We start from the raw sequence: 7,834 nt of genomic DNA on the forward strand, positions 1-7,834 counted from the left end.
TTATTGTTAAATTTGAGGTTAAATGATGTCTTTTAAGATAATGAGTCTTCCCATCTATGTCCATGATACCTCTCCATTTTCTCTGCAATGATTTCACAAATCTTTTATAGGGCTTATTCTTAGATGGACACAGACAAACAGACAGATAGATATTTGCTATTGTGACTGCAAAGTTTTTAAAGAAAACTATATTATCTTCTTGGTTGTCACAGATGCCTTTGGGGTCTTATGTCACATCACCTCCCCTCACCTCTGATTTCAGCCTTAGTTGTAGCAGACAATTCCATGTGAAGGACTTTCTGAGCCTTCTCTGAATCCACAGAAGCCCACTAGGGGTACACCACACACACAGCAGAGAAGCTGGGGGGAGTTAGTGTCATCAAGAACAAATCCCAACCAATGGGGGCACAGGAGCCATGGATAAATGACCCAGCGTCCTCTCCTTTCAACCAGTAATTCTGAAACTTTGTGTGCTTCTCAGATGTCACAGTGAAATTAAACACCCATCATCTGTAGCAGTGACTTCAATAATTCACCCATGTATTGACTTTTGCTCCTCTCCTTCTTCACTCTCCTGCTTCCTGACTACTGCTCCTTGAGTTCATATAAAAAATTAATTAGCTGCACCCAATTCTTGTTTTAGCTTCTGCTTTCAGGGGAAACTCAAACTAAGAGATTGACATATAGAAATACTATTGATTTTTTTGTCTATTGATTAATTTCCAACAATTTTGCTGAATTCTCTGATTTATTCTAATAGATTGGAATAGATCTTGGATTGTCTATGTACTTAGTCACATTGTCTCTGAATAAATAAATATTCCTTTCAAAATCTGACTATTCTTATGCGTTATTTCTTGTCCCATTACAAAGACTAGGACTTACAATACTGTGTTGAATAAGAGGAGTAATATCAGGTATCTTTAAATTCTTTTTGACTTTATAAATAATGCTGCTGTACTCATTGTGCATATTTCCTATAGGTTTTTTTTTTTTAAGATTTTATTTATTTATTCAACAGAGAGACACAGCGAGAGAGGGAACACAAACGGGGGAGTGGGAGAAGGAGAAGCAGGCTTCCCGCTGCGCAGGAAGCCCAATGTTGGACTCGATCCCAGGACCCTGGGATCATGACCTGAGCCGAAGGCAGACGCTTAACGACTGACCCACCCAGGCGCCCCTCCTATAGGTTTTTGATAGAGACACATTATGAAGGTGAAGAAGTTTTCTTCTATTATGAATGAGTGTTAAATGAAGTTGAATGCTTTTCCCTGAATCTACTGATAAAATAATATTTTTCCTCTTTTAATCAGTGTTTTATAACATGAAACTGTTCTTGCATTTCTGAGAACAACACTACTTGCCGGTATCTTTATCCAGTTTTGATATAATTTCTGCTTTGCCTCCAAAATGCATTGGAAAATGTTTCCTATTTAGCTTTTCTGTGTAAAAGTGAATATAAGATAGGTAATAATTTCACTAAAAGTTTGGTAAACACTTGTAAAATTGTGTTAGTCTGGGGCTAAGTTGTTAGTATATTTTGACAAATAATAATGATTATAAGTTTATTTCAGGTTCAATTGCTTTTTAAATTAGTAAAATTTACTCTTCTGGGAATTGTCCATATCAACTATGTTTTAAACATGAGTATTAAAGAGTTGATCATTTCTTATGATTTTAAACCTCTCTATATACCTTGTTATACTCTTAATTCCTAATATATATTATTAGTAGTTTATTTTTTCCAATTATATTGCCAGATGACTATTTCACTTGTCCTTTTTTTTTTTAAGATTTTATTTATTCACTTGAGAGACAGACAGACGGAGAGAGAGAGAAAGAGAGAGAGAGAACAGGCAGAGGAGAGAGGCAGAGGGAGAAGCCGACTCCCAGCTAAGCCGGGAGCCCAATGTAGGCTCAATGTGGGGCTCGACCCCAGGACCTGGAGATCATGACCTGAGCCAAAGGCAGATGCTTAACCATTTGGGCCACCTGGGTGCCCCTCACTTGTCTTTTTTTAATAACCAGTCTTTGACTTTGGTTGATTCATTCTTGTATTTTTTTGATTTGTTTTTCTTGGTAATGTTTTCTATTTCAACAATCCTTACTCTTACGTCTCTCTTTTGTACTATTTGTTTTGGGTTTACTTGGTTATTATATTTTATAGATTTATTGAGATATGCTTGACACAAAATAAGTTGGACACATCTTAAGATTACAATTAGTATAAGTTGTGACATAATTATACACCTGTGAAACAATCAGCATAATTAAGATATTGAACATTTCTGTCACCCTAAGGGGTTCCTCATGCTCTTTTGTAATGCATCCATTACTCTTTCTTCCTATTGCATAATCTTCAGACAATCACTGGTATGTGCCCAGTCGATATAGATATTGTTCATTTCTAGAATTTCATATAAATTAAAACAGAGTATGTGCTTTTTTTTGGCCTGGTTTCTTTCACTAAGCATACCTCTTTTGGGATTCATCTATTTTGAGGCATGTGACAGTAGTTTGTTCTTCTTATTGCTGAATACTATTGTGCAGATTATACAAATTTGTTAGTCCATTCAATGTTGAAGGATTTTGATTGCCTTCAGTTTCTATTACAAGTAAAGTAACTAAAAAGATTGGTGTATTGGCTATTTCTCTTAGTTAAATACCTTCGAATGGAATGGCTATTTCATATAGAAAATCATGTTTAAATTTTTATGAAAATGCCAAACTGTTTTCCAAAATAGTACTGTTTAACACTTCCACAAGTGCTACATGAGAATTCCTGTTGCTGTGATTCCTTGCTAAAACTTGGTAGCAACAACCTTTTCAAATTTATCTGTTTTACAGGGTGTGTAGAGTTATCTCATTGTGATTTTAATTTGCATTGTCCTAATGATGTTAAGCATCTTCTCATGTACTTATTTTATATCTATATATTTTCTTTGGATAAGTGTCTATTAAAATATTTTGCCCATTTTATTGTTTCTCTTACTATTACTGCATTGTAAGTGTTCTTTATTCTAGACACAAGTCCATTTTCAATATGTTTTGTAAATGTGTTTTCACAGTCTATGGTTTTTCTTTTTGATTTCTTAAATTTCTTTTAAAAAACATTATTTCATTTTGATGAAAATGGATTATTTTTTATAGCACTTTCTTTTTCATCTCTCACCTAAAAATCTTTACCAAACTCAATGTCATTTAGAGCTTACATTTAGATTTGTGGTCCACATAAATACATTTATTGTGAGGTAAGAGTTGTTTTCTCTCCCTCTTATTTTTTTTTTTTTTGCATTTTTCTATCTATATTCATGAAAAATTATCTTTTCCTCATTGAATTGCCTTAAGCCCATTATCAAAATCATATAACTGAGACAAACCAACATGGTGCATGCAGCCTGTGGGTGCTTGGTCCAAGGCCTGTGGTGTGCACTGGAGTGGAGAAGGCAGGGAGTTCCGAGTCCACCCCCTCAGCCCATCCATGGACTCATTTTAATTCTCACAATCATCCCATGAGTTGTACCACTATGGCTTTCAAGATCCTCTTCCCACCAACCCTCCACGCACTCAGCCGAAAAGAACTGCGCCTTTCCCGAGAGCAGCATCATTGGCCTGACATAAGACAATTCAGCCATTGGTCAGAAATAGATCTGCTTTGGGCACCTGGGTGGCTCAGTCGTTAAGCATCTGCCTTCGGCTCAGGTCATGATCCCAGGCTCCTGGGATCAAGTCCCACATCGGGCTCCCTGCTCGGCAGGAAGCCTGCTTCTCCCTCTCCCACTCCCCCTGCTTGTGTTCCTGCTCTCGCTATCTCTCTCTCTGTCAAATAAATAAATAAAATCTTAAAAAAAAAAAAAAAAGAAATAGATCTGCTTCATGAGTACTACCTCCTCCAGAAAAAAAAGCCTGTCCTGTCATTCAGGAAGGTAATCTTTTTCTTTTCTTTTTTTTTTTTTTTAAGATTTTATTTATTTATTTGACAGAGAGAGACACAGCGAGAGAGGGAACACAAGCAGGGGGAGTGGAGAGCGAGAAGCAGGCTTCCAGCTGAGCAGGGAGCCCGATACGGGGCTTGATCCCAGGACCCTGGGATCATGACCTGAGCCGAAGACAGATGCTTAATGACTGAGCCACCCAGGCGCCCCTCAGGAAGGTAATCTAAGACCACATGTCACCTGCCTTGTTTTTGTTCCAGGATCACATGTGGAACTCTGCAGTGGCCCCTGTGAGATGGCTGAAGAATGGTTCTGTGTGGACTATGCCAAGCATGGCATGGCCGGTTGTAAAAAAAATGCAAGAAAAAGATTGTGAAGAGTGTATCCAGATCAGCAAAGTAGTGCCCATCCCTTCTCAGAGTCCAGGGGTGATGAGAGAGTGGTATCATATTAAATGCATGTTGGTACAGCCACTTTGGAAAACAGTGTGGAGATTCCTCAAAAAATTAAAAATAGAGCTACCTTATGACCCAGCAATTGCACTACTGGGTATTTACCCCAAAGACACAGATGTAGTGAAAAGAAGGGCCATATGCACCCCAATGTTCATAGCAGCAACATCCGCAATAGCCAAACTGTGGAAAGAGCTGAGACGCCCTTCAACAGATGAATGGATAAAGAAGATGTGGTCCATATATACAATGGAATATTACTCAGCCATCAGAAAGGATGAATACCCAACTTTTTCATCAACATGGATGGGACTGGAGGAGATTATGCTAAGTGAAATAAGTTAAGCAGAGAAAGACAATTATCTTATGGTTTCACTTATTTGTGGAAATTAAGGAATAGCATGGAGGACATTAGGAGAAGGAAGAGGAAAATGAAGGGGGGGAAATCAGAGGGGGAGACAAACCATGAGAGACTATGGACTCTGGGAAACAAACTGAGGGTTTCGGGGGGGGGGATGGGTTAGCCCAGTGGTGGGTATTAAGGAGGGCATGTACTGCACGGAGCACTGGGTGTTATTCGAAAACAGTGAATCATGGAACACTACATCAAAAACTAATGATGTACTATATGGTGACTAACATAATAAAATAAAATAAATTTAAACAAAATAAATGCATGTTTGAGAAACTGGAGTGGGCCCGGGCCACCACAAAAAATATTGAGGTCCACACAAAGCTGAAGGCTGGGAAGAGCTGGAAGATAATGAGAAGGAACAGATAAGCCAGCACATTGCAGATCTGTCTTCTAAGGCAACAAGCACACCAAAGAAGAAAGCTATTGTCCAGGCAAAGCTAACAGCCACTGGCCAGGTGACATCTCCAGTGACAGATGTCTCATTTGTCACCAACACCAATCCCCAGAAATTTTCTGACTTTTTAGTCAAGCCCAACTCTGAGGAAGCCTGCTCAAGCCCTACCCCTAAGGCAAGTCTGTCCTCAGCAAATGTGACCCCAAGCACAAGGATTGTCTGCTATGTGAGTTTTGGAAGTTTTGTGCCATGGTGGCTGAAAATCCTGGCTATGACATGAAGACCCAGATGATCCAGGACTTCCTTTGGAAAGGTTCAGCAGGAGATAGTTTCCACAGTGATGTGTACCTAACAGTGAAGCTGCTGCTGCCAGCTACTATTAAAAGTGTTTACAACTTGAATAATAAGTAGATTGTGAAGATTTTCAGCCACATTCTTAACTGCAACCCAAATGATATGGCATGAGACCTAGAGCAGGGTGAAGTGTCGGAGACAATCAGAGTCTTCTTTGGGCAGAGCAAGTCTTTCCCCCCAACTGCCAAGAGCCTCCGTAATTACTATTCAAAAGGTGGACGAATTCCTCTTTCAGCTCTCCAAGCTCACCAAGGAGGATGAGCAGCAACAGGCCCTGCAGGACATCACCTCCAGGTGTCCAGCCAATGACCTTAAGTGCATAATCAGGTTGGTCAAACATGATCTGAAGATGAACTTGGGTACAAAACATATGTTAGGTGCCCTTGAACCCAATGTCTATGAAGACTTCAAAGCCTTGTGCAACCTGTAGGACCTAGTGGAGGAGGTCCTCTGCAAAGAGCAGGAGGTGGAGAAGTAGACAGGTCAGAGATGAGCTCTGAGCACAGGCTTCACTGATGATGCCAGTATAGCCCATGCTGGCTGCAGGCTGCAAGTCCATCAAACATCAGATGAAGAAGTGTCCTAATGGCATGTTCTCTGAGATCAAGTATCATGGGGAGCGAGTCCAGGTGCATAAGAAGGGGGACCACTTCAGCCACTTCAGTCACAGACTCAAGCCTGTCCTGCTCCCCAAGGTGGCCCACTTTAAGGACTATATCCCCCAGCCTTTCTGTGGGAGCCACGGCATGATATTGGACTCTGAGGTGTTCCTGAATGACACTAGACAGCCAAACCACTGCCCTTTGGGACTTGGGGAGTGCACCAGAAAGCTGCCTTCCAGGATGTTAATGTCTGCCTCTTTGTTTTTGATTATATCTACTTTAATGTCAGCTTGATGGACAGGCCTGTGTGAGAGAGGAAGTTTCTTCATAACGTGGTTGAAATTCCCAACCAGATCATGTTCTCAGAAATGGAGCAAGAGCCTAAAGCTTTAGACTTGGCTGACATGATAAACTTGGTGATCTGAGAAGGACTGGAAGGGCTAGAGCTGAAGGATGTGAAGGATACATATGAGCCTGGAAAGCAGCACTGGCTAAAAGTGAAGGAAGACTATTTGAATGAGTGAGCCATGGGTAACACAGCTGACCCAAGGGCTTTGGGGCCTTCTATGGGCATGGGAGCAAAGGTGCCATGATGTCCATCTTCCTCATGGGCCGCTATGACCCAAGCAGCCAGAAGTGATGCACAGTCATCAAGTGTGCATGAGGCCATGATGACATGATGCTTGCCCACCTGCAGAAGGAACTGGATGTGGTGAAGATCCACAAGGATCCCAGCAAGATACCTAACTGGCTGAAAATCAACAAGATCTGCTATCCTGACTTCATTATTGTCCCAGACTCAAAAAAAGCTGCCACATGGAAGACACAGGGGCTGAGTCCTCCAAATATGAGGCTCACAGAGCTGATGGCATCTCCATCTGATTCCCTCATGGTACCCAGATCCTTGATGATAAGAATTGGAAATCTGCCACTAACTTGTCCCAACTCAAGGAACTATACCAGCTGTCAAGGAGAGGGCGGAATTCACTGTGGCAACTGGAAAGGAGGGGAATTCCACTACAGGGGGTAGCAGTGGAGAGAATAAGGGTATTTCAGGGGCTGCTGGGTCTTGCAAGGCTCCCCAAAGCAGCCCTCCACCAGTGCCAAGAAGGCAGGAGGGAGGCTGAGTAGCCTCAACAGCAAAGGCGGCAACAAGCTGACAGCAAAACCTTCCCCTGTGAAAACGGGAGAAAAGCAGAAGGCTCCCGATGAGACCCTGTGCCAAGCAAAGGTGCTGCTGGACATCTTCACCACGGTGCAGCTCTACTTGCTACCCTCCACACCAGACTTCAGCTGCTCCTTTGTGGCATTCGATGGGAACCTGGTGCAGGAATCTGACATTGCCTCAGCCACATATGTACTGGGTTGCAGGGACAAGAACCCTGATGCTCAACAGGTCTCCCCAGAGTGGATTTGGGCATGTATCTGGAAGCAGAGGCTGGTAGCTCCCTGCTAGGACTGTGGCCCTCCCTCTTCTTCACAGGGTTAGGGATGGGGGGGGGGCGGTGGCCTTTCTTCAAGCAGTGCATCTTCCAGAACCCACCAACTGTGCTTGATCTCTTCCCAACCAGGAGTTAGTTGCTGTGGGTGCCGTCAGTGAAGTCAGTTTCTTCTGCTGGTTTACATAGATCTTTCAGATCTGGGTATTGGCTGGGTTGTTTTCTTCTAAAAGAAGCTTTTCT

At 41.9% G+C, this 7,834-nt stretch overlaps 1 pseudogene; it reads left to right on the plus strand.

Annotated features, from left to right (window-relative positions):
* Positions 1-3,527: 3,527 nt before the first annotated feature.
* On the plus strand, positions 3,528-7,608 carry LOC118529901 (DNA ligase 3-like; annotated as a pseudogene).
* Positions 7,609-7,834: the final 226 nt, after the last annotated feature.

The sequence above is a fragment of the Halichoerus grypus genome, chromosome 1, assembly GCF_964656455.1.
Source record: "Halichoerus grypus chromosome 1, mHalGry1.hap1.1, whole genome shotgun sequence".
In the NCBI taxonomy this organism is placed as follows: domain Eukaryota; kingdom Metazoa; phylum Chordata; class Mammalia; order Carnivora; family Phocidae; genus Halichoerus; species Halichoerus grypus.